The sequence below is a fragment of the Procambarus clarkii genome, chromosome 9, assembly GCF_040958095.1.
Source record: "Procambarus clarkii isolate CNS0578487 chromosome 9, FALCON_Pclarkii_2.0, whole genome shotgun sequence".
NCBI classification, from domain to species: domain Eukaryota; kingdom Metazoa; phylum Arthropoda; class Malacostraca; order Decapoda; family Cambaridae; genus Procambarus; species Procambarus clarkii.
This window is the reverse complement of record NC_091158.1, coordinates 10,878,914-10,891,226: the sequence shown is the minus strand read 5'-3', so window position 1 is coordinate 10,891,226 and position 12,313 is coordinate 10,878,914. Positions and strand designations below refer to the sequence as shown.

The 12,313-nt window shown below is 41.1% G+C and overlaps 1 protein-coding gene across 1 annotated transcript in view; it reads right to left on the bottom strand.

Moving 5' to 3' along the window:
• Positions 1 to 12,313, bottom strand: part of LOC123766240 (uncharacterized) — a 208,907-nt gene that overhangs the window by 182,452 nt on the left and 14,142 nt on the right. The window contains exon 2 of the mRNA XM_069321141.1: positions 10,142 to 10,294. The gene's annotated coding sequence lies outside the window, so the exon portion shown is untranslated. The remainder of the gene's footprint in view (positions 1 to 10,141; positions 10,295 to 12,313) is intronic.

The following is a 12,313-nucleotide window of genomic DNA, read 5'->3' as shown; positions in this document are numbered from 1 at the left end:
GCCCCACACGGCCTCCTTCCTCTCTATTTGAAGGACAAAGAAGTCATGGGTTCGTATCCTGGCAGGGGAGGATTTACTGGGCGCAAATCCTTAACTGTAGCCTCTGTTTAACTCAACAGTAAAATGTGTACTTGGTTGTAACAACGATTCTTCGCGGCGGGGATCGTATTCCAGGGACCTGCCCGAAACGCTACGCGTACTAGTGGCTGTACAAGAATGTAACAACTCTTGTATATATCTCAAAAAAAAAAAAGATACCGAGGTCCATTTTGAATTTGTGTTACTGTCCCTCTCATCTTCTTGCTTTCGACTACTAAACGACCCAAACCAGAAGCAGGTTTAGAGCACCGCAGCTGTGGAAGTTAGTGATTTTACTCAATGTTTGATTGTTTATGCTGCATTTTTCCAGTCCTGTCTTATAGGTTTTGTTTTATATTTCTATATGTTAATGCTCTGTTAAAAGCTTTCTGTTTTCACTGATGTGCAGTGAAATGTTAAAAACGTTTAGTTGACCTTTCCATGTGTACTGATTATAAATGTAAATTAATACAAACAAATATTTAATATATATATGTGCACACACCAAGTAATTCACTGATAAAAACGTCAAAGAATAGTAATAATACTTATAACGCATAAAACTTAATGAACATTGTAGCAAAGCAACATAAATAGAAAACGTGATGGAAATGTTATATTTTTTATAATTCATTATTTACGATAATTTTGTGGCGGTTTAATTATGCTAAACCCCACACGAAAATACCTCCAATTTTGCCCTTGGCTTAGTGAACTGTGTCCCTGATTATTGTGAAGGAAGGCGTGCATGATTGTACTTACCTAGTTATGCTTGCGGGGGTTGAGCTCTGGCTCTTTCGTCCCGCCTCTCAACTGTTAATCAACTAATGTATAGGTTCCTGAGCCTACTGGGCTCTATCATATATACACTTGAAACTGTGTATGGAGTCAGCCTCCACCACATTACTTCCTAATGCATTCCATTTGTCTACTACTCTGACACTGAAAAAATTCTTTCTAACGTCTCTATGGCTCATCTGGGCAATCAATTTTCACCAGTGTCCCCTAGTGCATGTGCCCCTTGTGTTAAACAGTTGTCATTATCTACCCTATCAATTCCTCTGAGAATCTTGTATGTGGTGATCAGGTCCCCTTTAACTCTTCTGTCTCCCAGTGACGTGAGGTTTAATTCCTGTAGTCTCTCCTCGTAGCTCATACCCCTCAGTTCGGGTACTAGTCTGGTGGCAAACCTTTGAACCTTTTCCAGTTTAGTCTTATGCTTGATTAGATATGGACTCCATGGTGGAACCGCATACTCCAGGATTGGTCTGACATATGTGGTGTACAAAGTTCTGAAAGATTCCTTGCACAAGTTTCTAAAGGTCGTTCTTATGTTGGCCAACCTGGCATATGCCGCTGATGTTATCCTCTTGATATGGGTTTCAGGGGACAGGTCTGGCGTGATATCAACCCCCAGGTCTTTCTCTCTCTCTGACTCTTGAAGAATTTCATCTCCCAAATGATACCTTGTATCTGGTCTCCTGCTCCCTACACCTATCTTCATTACATTACATTTGCTTGGGTTAAATTCTAACAACCATTTGTTCGACCATTCCTGCAGCTTGTCCAGGTCTTCTTGAAGCCTCAAGCTGTCCTCCTCTGTCTTAATCCTTCTCATAATTTTGGCGTCGTCAGCAAACATTGAGAGGAATGAGTCTATACCCTCTGGGAGATCATTTATGTATGTATATCAGAAACAGGATAGGTCCAAGCACAGGGCCCTGTGGGACTCCACTGGTGACTTCACACCAATCTGAGGTCTCACCCCTCACTGTAACTCTCTGCTTCCTATTGCTTAGGTACTCCCTTATCCACTGGAGCACCCTACCAGCTACACCTGCCTGTTTCTCCAGCTTATGCATCAGCCTCTTGTGAGGTGTTAAAGGCTTTCCGACAGTCCAAGAAAATGCAGTCCGCCCATCCTTCTCTTTCTTGTGTGTGTGTGTATGTGCGCGCACAATATACCTGAAACGTACGTGTGTGTGCTGCACATGCATATAGGCGTTCTTATTATTTTGGTTACAAATATAGTAGGAGTATTATTTTAATGTTATTATTTAGCATTAAACTTACGCATGTAGGGAGCCTCTACATACATAAGCATTCAGATATGCTGTTCCTTACGTGCCGTGTAGATTCGTGCATGGGTTCGTCCAGCTTCCATACCTGTCAAGCAACAGCTTACCGTTCGACTTAGGAGGTAACTCACCCCTTACCCTCCACTCTGAGAAAACAATTAAAAGATACGAGCGTTAGGCTACGTAAAGCATACTAACAACAGCTCACAGAAAAGGGATTGTTCGAGATATTAAGTGATTTGATCCTCCCCTTCGTTCATCAGAGGTCGTGGTGAACCGGGAAGTGGGTAATCAAGTAGACCATGAAACCAATCCTCCTAATCAAACCAAGACTAACTGTTCCTGGCCAATAATTACATAACGTATGAGGGAGATACTAAAGAGAGAGAATGAATGCGGGAATTCTTATCTACTTGTATGGTTGTGTTATTTGTGTTTCCAGGGGGATGAGCTCCAGTAATTTAGGTGTTGTTTGTCTGGAAGAACGAGTTCCCGCTGTGCGTCTGCGCGTGTGAGGTTTTACTTCAATTATCTTTGAGTATAGGGGGCGCGCGGACCCTCACACTGCGAGTCACGGTAACCTGGTACGAACACCACCTTCACCCGAATTGGTTATGCATCTCTGCTGGCACAGTCAAGTACAACATGGTTCTTGTGTGAGGTGGTGGTGGGTGGGTGTTCCCGGGTGAGAGCTGATACGAGTACCTGTGGTAAGTATCACAACCCCAGACGCTGGGAGGTAACACTCACCAGGCGACTCCTGCTCCTAGTAGACCACCTCACTCACTCACTCACTCACTCACTCACTCACTCACTCACTCACTCACTCACTCACTCACTCACTCACTCACTCACTCACTCACTCACTCACACAAGGGTCAAAGTGTTATACGACAGAGTACTGGGAAGACGGGACACCACAAGCATAGCTCTCATCCTGTAACTCCACTTGGGTAACTACACACACACCCACACACGTCTTCTGGGAGACAGAAGAGTTAGAAGGGACATGATCAACACATACAAGATTCTCAGAGGAATTGATAGGGTAGATAAAGACAGGGTATTTAACACAAGAGGCACACGCACTAGGGGACATAGGTAGAAATTGAGTTCCCAAATGAGTCATAGAGACGTTAGAAAGAATTTTTCAGTGGCAGAGTAGTAGACAAATGGAATGCACTAGGAAGTGATGTGGTGGAGGCTGACTCCATACACAGCTTCAAGTATAGATATGATAGAGCCCAATAGGATCAGGAACCTGTACATTAGTTGATTGACAGTTGAGAGGCGAGACCAAAGAGCCAGAGCTCAACCCGCCGCAAGCACAACTAGGTAAGTAAGTACAGGTTTCTGGGACAGTCAGTGATTGGCACAGGTAATATGGTGAACTAGAGGCGGAACTAATATTAATATCCACAAAGATAGGAGGATGCATCTGACATTGTGATTGCAAGTTAACCCGAATTTCTTCAGCAAATATATCATAAAAGTTTGAGGTGATTTGTGTACATGGTTCTCAAGTGGAAGAAGCGACCGAAGCTTCAACAAGCACCCTAGTGTGGTACCAGGCAATGTTATACAGCCTGTGATATAATACCCGAGACCTCTTGCCAAGTTTGGAAGCTCTTCCTTCTGCTGGTCTGCACATTTTGTATTGATCAACGAATATAAGCACGATCTCTGTATGTAAAAAAAAAAATTGTCTTTGAAAATATAAGAAGTGTTCTTGCGAAACGCATCTTGGCGTCAGACCATAAATAGTGAAAATGAACTTTGGAGAGTTAATTTTTAAACTACCCCCGACAGCGAAGAAAAACATAAGAAATATTGAGAAGATTCGTGTTTTAGAATCATTAATCTTACCCTTTCGGTCATATTCAACAACATGTTTACAAGAAAGACTGCTACCAATATATATATATCTATATATATATATATATATATATATATATATATATATATATATATATATATATATATATATATATATATATATATATATATATATATATACACGTCTGTCAAAGTAAACGCCAATAAACAAAAGTATGTAAGTCAGGTTTCAGGTCAAGAGTTCTCAGGAATTAAGGTCATCCAGTGCTAGGTTGATCCTGTCTTCAATATCAACAACCTTGATCTTAGGAGTCATAAACAAATACTTGTCAGGCATTTTACACACATTAGATATATAATCTCTGCTCCTATATACTCAGATTTCCTGAAATCAAACCTGAAAGTCACATCTGTAAGTGACTGGCAATATTATAGTGACGCTTCACGACTCAGTGACAGCAGTATTATGACGATGATATAACTTTCAATGTCAAAGTCAAGGGAGACGCTGCCACCGCGGCCGTCGCCTTGATAAGTAACTGTGCGGGAACGCGGTCACCTCTTGCCAACTAATGCGCGTCGAATTTGTTTTGTACAGCTAGCGGCTCTGTTTATGGATTGTACCTTGGAAATTGCCTGTTTCGTCTGTCTCAAGCAGTGGAATGGTTGTCATATTGCTACATTATATTATTATATAACATATTCTGAGCACAAAATTACACATTAATGTTTTTACAAGTTATTAATATCTCAATTGACCAACCAGACGTCTTGTACGTGATATTCTAGGCTGCCGGATTCTAAAAGCCTCAAATAAACCTTACAAACTTCCCACGGTTTGTAATATATATATATATATATATATATATATATATATATATATATATATATATATATATATATATATATATATATATATATATATATATATATATATAATGTCGTACCTAGTAGCCAGAACGCACTTCTCAGCCTACTATGCAAGGCCGAATTTGCCTAATAAGCCAAGTTTTCCTGAATTAATATATTTTCTCTATTTTTTTTGTTATGAAATGATAAAGCTACCCATTTCATTATGTATGAGGTCAATTTTTTTTATTGGAGTTAAAATTAACGTAGATATATGACCAATTGGTACCAACAATTGAACCAGGCTACGGCGAGAACCTTGAGATCACCTACACCGAGACTGACAATGGGGAATCCCGAGACGACGGGAAAAGTTTCCGTTATGGCAACTACTTTTATTCGGGGTTGTTCAGGGGTAGCCCCACCACCACACAACAGCTGGTACAAAAATGTAACGAGATCATCGCCAAAAAGAACCCTTCCAAATACCCGCACCCAATGTTCGTCCACGCAGACGCCATGCACTCCTCCTTCGACCTCTCCACCCTGAAAAAGGAGTACCACGACCCGATCTTCGCCACCAGACACCCCGATGGACAATACGATTCCATCGAAGATAACGATGACCCGAAAGGAACCAAACTGCCAGAGATGTCGTACGCATTAATGAAGCGTCACCGCAGGCATAACCGCCGACCACTGAAACACAAGCACTAGAATGACAAAACGTGTACTACCTCAAACGGAAAGACGCCTAGATCCTCCAAGCCAGACTCAGCACCTCGCCTACACCAGCATGAAGGCCAACCGCCACTCCACAAGCCCCCTGCCGCAGAACAACTAAACAACAACCAACTTCACTCCATGAGCTATACTTGATGCCAACCCAGGATGGACAGGCAACCGAACTTTCAACCCTCCTCCTTACCCATCCAAATATATCATCTCTCCATCCCTCTTCCTCTAACCCCCCCCCCCCCCCCGACTTTTCCAAGCCCTATGGACATCGGACTTCAGTGTACGACGACGACTCCCACAAGACACTACAAACACACTACTACCGTTCCTTATTTAAGTGTTAACAACGAAACATGTTACATGTTGCCTCTCCCTACAGTTTTACGCCAACTCTTATCACTGGGAGATAGTGAGTTTCTGTGTCGGTCGGTCTGCTGTCATATATCTACGAACCATAGGTTATTTATCTGCGATTTGCGACTGGGGAGAGTCGACTCTGGTATACTGAGAGGTGACCTGTCACTGCCACTCCCCTGGCTCAACTGGCCACCATGAAGGCTCATTACACGCACGTCGCCGTAAAACCACACAAATTTACACAAACCCACCGGGAGTCAAGATATTTAAGTGCAGTGAGATCACAATGGAAAGCACGGTGGAATCACAATACCAAACAATAGTTTCACAGCAGAAAACAATGAGATGTGAACAAATCCACAAGGGCTATTGTGATTTCTGTGTGTAATGAGATGTGAATATATAAATATTAAATAGGAAATAATTTGATTGATTCAAATAAGGGGATTGAGTGGCAACAATACTTAATCACGAGAGCATCGGGCTTACAACATTTGTAACAGGAATAAACTAGGCTGCTCCAGATCTAAGACCATTCAAACACGATCTTTTATTCTGAGAACGTTTCACTTGGCACATATTTTTTAGTCTTGATGAAACTTGTACCTTGTGAAACATTGTCTCAAATTAATAAGGGCTCGTAAATAAACCTTTTATCAAAATGGAAATCAACAGTTCCTGCTCTTCAGTCACCTGAAGAGATGTAGTAATGTTATTGCTCCCCTGTGTCGAAGAACATAGTTTGTCAGTGATTCTCGGATGCGATTTCACACTACAAGATCTGCCCTGGTTATAGGTTATAGCACTGCAGATCATTACTGTCTGCCGATTAGAAAGTGGAAGCTGGTGTATTGAATACTGTGGTGACAATGGCGACCTGTGGCGGCTGTGTTGCGTGCGTGTGTTGCGTGCACGTGTGTAAACTAAATTAATGGAAAGCAACTGGTTGTAATTTTAAATGTTTTGTGATACTTTCTGCATGGGGACGGAGAGAGAGAGAGAGAGAGAGAGAGAGAGAGAGAGAGAGAGAGAGAGAGAGAGAGAGAGAGAGAGAGAGAGAGAGAGAGAGAGAGAGAGAGAGAGACAGACATAACAGACAGACAGACAGACAGACAGACAGACAGAGACAGGGATAGAAAGACAGAGAGATAGAGAGTGTGTGAATGAAGAACACAGAACGAATAAGAAAACAGGTGTTGGCATTAGCATAAGGAAGCAATCTCCGTCACAAATGCAGGGATCGCCGCCCTTGATGCGCTCTTCCCGGAAGCTGGCGAGCACCACTCTTATCCCCAGAGTGGCCGCCCGAGTTGCTGTCTGTTTACGGTAGTGAGGGCCGGGGTGAGTGACCACCACGGTCTGACACCACATGTGTCACCACTGTCACCACTGTCACCACTACCACCACTGTCACCAGTCATCACTGCTACCAGTCACCACTACCACCAATCACCACTACCACCAGTCACCACAGCCACCAATGTCACCACTACCGTAAACATTATCATCGCCACAACAATCTTCACCACTACCACCACAATTCTCATCACCACCACCAAAACCCCTAAAACATCCATATACATATAAACCCCAACAAATAACCCCCCCCCCCGAAATACCCAAACAAACCCCCTAAACCCCATAAAATACCCAAGCCAGTTGTTACATAAGCGTGTCCGTGTATTATTCTAGTATGTATCACGGAGACCTCAACTAGTTATAGAAGTGTTAGTTTAGTCATTTATTATGCACCCCATATCCATCCCGTGAGCGGGGGGGGGGGGGGGAAGGGTTACAAAGGCACATATTGGGTTCAGGAACTGAACCTCACAGTTTGTTTAGCTAAGCCAGTGACAAGTTTTTGACGCTGGCTGGAAGACAACCGCCATTTGTATTCAACCCATTCTAAAAAAAAAATGGCATTACTTATAGCAACTTTTGGTCGAAGGGACAAAAAAGGATTGTTGTACCTGGTGTTAACATTGTGTTGTACCGGGTGTTTTAAGCAGTTAAATGTTGATGAATATCATAACAAATTGGGTAAGAACAGGAAGATGTTGTTGAACAATGTACACTCTTAATCAGCAACAAAATGAATTACATTAATATGATTATTAAAAACTAGTGAAAATATTACTAAGATTTAGAATTATAATTGCTATAAATATAACAAATTTAAATGTAAAATATTACATAATATATCTTTAGATGGTTTCTTAGTGTCGGGGGGGGGGGGGGACAGGAAGCCTGTTAGGCCTATCAAGGACCCACCAGGCCAGGGGGGAGGCTAACCCCCCCCCCCCCAGGCGCACGGGAAACAATTGTAGGCTCGCGGAAGGTACAGATGCTCCCTGTTTCTTTCAACCTCACCCATGATAAATATATATTTTCACTGTCGCTGGTTTTGAGATTTCGAAGAATATAGTTCAACATGGAGAACCACTGGGTGATGGGGAGTATATTCAAGAATGGTGGCTAGAATGTGCTCCTTTCCTTTATTGCGGTTTTCAAGAAATGCAAAGAAAATGTTCAGCACATTAAGGATTTGCAAGTGAGAACTACAGAAAAATACAGAACAGTAAAGAGGGAAACATTGCTAATATACATATTGGTTCATATACATTCCTTCCCATTTGTATCGAAGAGAGCAGTGATCTTACACCAGCGGCAGGTTTTGCTTGGTTTTGTAAGAGGACTGAAATATACCAAGAACTGGTTAGTTTAGTAAACTGGTTGCCTTGGTAACGTTGTCTGAACATACCACATGGGTTGAAATATGCAAGGAAATAGCAAACGAATTGTAATCGAAAGCTTGTCTTTCAGAAGCTGTTTCCGTGAACTGATCATATACCACCCAGAATGACTGGTAAAGAAACAGGCTTTGTAAATGTGTTTACAAAATATGTTATGACATACACTGATAGGTTTGTACAGTATTGTACACGAGAAGACTTTGTATGCAAATACTACCCCATGGAACTTGTAGGAATGAAAATTGTAATCAACATAGTTAATTCTCTTTATACTTGTCTTTTGAAAACAACAAAAATAAGAAATTACTAAATATTGAGAGATCGGCTAGTGACTAGATTAACGCAGAAATTTGCAGAAAAATTAGTCTGAAATATTGACTATACATTCCTGAAACTCTGATTCTTAATGGAACACCGAAACACGGCCGTTCTAATCGGCCTCATCTCCACTGGTCCCTGACGTGTCCACGTCCACCGACAACCTACTGATGACTTTTGCCTAACGGCCTCACCTGGTCACTTCCCTCTCCGGGAGCGGCCAGTCACATCTGTCCTCATCCATAATCTCCACTATATCTAGCACGTTACAGCCCCGCTCCTGTGCCAGGTAAGTCACCATGGCCCGTGCTACTTAGAACTTTTTGTTCCCAGTACCTGAATATTAAAGAAATTCAGGTACAACCAGGTACTGTGCCAGGTAAATCCACAACGGGCTCACAGAAGTCTTGGAACGTGTTGTTCTGTGTAGCTGAATCTAAAACAACAACGTATCTAGGAGAGCATTAATCAATTGGTGCCTTGAAACACTTTGGAACCCTGCAGATACTATAAACCCAAAATGCTTGGAAATTTGATGCATGACCTGCCTAATTCTATTTAATAATGCGCTTTTACATGAGAGTACTTTGTCTGTGAGGTGACTTTGTATGGGAATGACACCTTTCTTAATTTGTGGTTAATTACTGATCATTCTATTAGAACAACAATGGTGATAATTTAATAAATTTGTCCTTGAATTATGTCTATTAAACTACAGATTTCCTGCGACTGATATTATACGTGGCTCATCCAAACTGATTGTTCAATCCATTCTCTAAAATAGTAATTAATGCACGCCCGAAAATGACGACTCCTCTTACGCCCTGAGCTTTCCTATACAGTATATCAGAAATACAGTTAAGAAAACGGAAGGAAATGGGAACGCACCTTAAAATTTGTTGCTTTCTGTCCCTCGAAGAACTGCTAACTTACCTGTAATGACATGAAAGAGAAGTATTCATATACTTTAGTAATTTAAATTATAAATTTATAAATTCTTCATAAATTTAAATAATCATATACTACATATAAATGTGATCACATGAATGATCACATTTTTAATCCATATAAATATCCATTATAAATGTGGTAGCATAGGTGAATATAACGCTTAAGGCTCGAGGAGTTGCTTACCTTGTGTGGAAGGATGAGAGTGGTGGTGGTGGGTGTGGTAGCGGGGTCAGACTCCACCCAGCTCCTCCGTCACGAGGCTGGCCAACTCTGGACATGCCAAGCTTGGCACGCCAACCACCTTTTTTTGTTGGCATGCGAAACCCAGGGTTCACCCTAAAAAAAATTATTAAATAAATATCTCCTTCGCTGAGTTGTATAGTTTACATAATAAAATACAATTTTATCAAGTAGAGCGATACCAAATATAAATGCAACGAAGAAATAAAGACAATTGTTTTAGCAATAATAAGTAATAAGAAAAGTAAACAAATATTTTTTTCTAAGCGATCTGTCTCCGTGATATACTGTATTGACGTACGAGTTTTGTCCCGTTCAGTTGTTGCGCCCAACCACTTGGACTGGACGGTAGAGCGACGGTCTCGCTTCATGCAGCTTGGCGTTCAATCCCCGACTGTCCAAGTGGTTGGGCACCACTCCCTCCCTACCCCCATCCCAAATCCTTATCCTGACCCCTTCCAAGTGCTATATAGTCGTAATGGCTTGGCGCTTTCCCCCCTGATAGTTCCTTTCCCTTATAATAATATGTTCGCCAGGCTGCCAGACGTACGTTGCCTCACTCCTTTACCAGTCATTGTAGGCAGGCTTAGAAATGTACTCATTTTGTATTTGCTTACCCAAGAAGCCATTATCATAAAACTTGGTGTATGCACAGAGTGATTATGATGAGATTTTCTGAGCTGTGTAATTGTTATGTATTACTCATAATGGATTCAGAAATTAATAAAAAAAAAATTACTTAATTTTTTTTATTGTACTGGGAAGTAAAACGATTATGAGATTGTGTTGGGAAACAGTGTATTGGGAAACGTGACAAAACTTATGGCTGACTGATCTGATATAAAATAAAAATTAAACGAAAAATTCTGGATTATTGTTTACTCTTTTGCTGATGTAAAAAATTGCGACTTTAAGTTGTGTGGTTGCATATGACAGCTAGACTTACACTTAAAGGCTAATAAAAAAAGTACCCACGCTATCAGCAGGGTAGTGTGGGTACCTTAAAATAAACATTACATACCGTACCGTAAACTCCGTATTTAAGTACCTTAAATAAAATATAATAAAATATTGTAACCTTAAAATAAATATTCCGTCAGTAAATTTTGTTCATTCAATCTTACATGACTTTCAATAATCATTCCCAGATACTTTGATTTCACCGCTCTGGTGAGATTTGTAATTATTTGAAAAGGTTCTCCCAATACTTAAAAGACACGAACTAATTATATGCGCCAAAAAAAAATTCAGTTGGCACGTGAAAGTGGCAACTGAAGGTTGTCCACCCATGGATCAGAAAAAGAAGAGTTACGAGGAGAGACTAGAGGCGTCAAACATACCGAAACTAGAAGATAGAAGAAAAAAACAAGTGATATGATCACCACTTACAAAATACTAACAGGACTCGACCAAATTGACAAAGAGGAATTCTTGAAACTAGTAACTTCAAGAACAAGAGGACACAAATTCAAGCTAAGGAAACAAAGATGCCGACAAAATATTAGAAACTTTTCTTTTGCAAACAGATTGGTAGACGGCTGGAACAAGCTAAGTGAGAAGGTGGTGGAGGCCAAAACCGTCAGTAGTTTCAAAACGTTATACAACAAAGAGTACTGGGAAGACGGGACACCACAAGCATAGCTCTCATCCTGTAGCTACACTTAGGTAATTACACTCAGGTAATTACATACACACATACAGGGGGGTCACGGCAGAGTGGATAGCTTTTGGGGAGTCGTAGTCGTAAAAGCCCGGGTTCGATTCCCGGCGGAGGCGGAAACAAATGGGTAGTTTCTTTAACGCTGATGCATCTGTTCACCTAACAGTAACTAGGTACCTGGGAGTTAGAGAACTGCTATGGGCTGCTTCCTTGGGATGTGTGTTAAGAGAGAAATATATATATGTAGTAGATATAATAGAAGAAAAACTAAAGATAGGCGGGGTCCAAGAGCTAAATAGCTCGATTATGCAGACACGGGTAGTAAATACACACATACACTAAGAGGAGGAACACATCATTCACCGAGTGTGTCACTTCCTTATGATCACTATTTGTTGGGCCGTTGAACTCTCTGGTGCATATTTTTCCCTGGATTCATAGCCAATATACATATT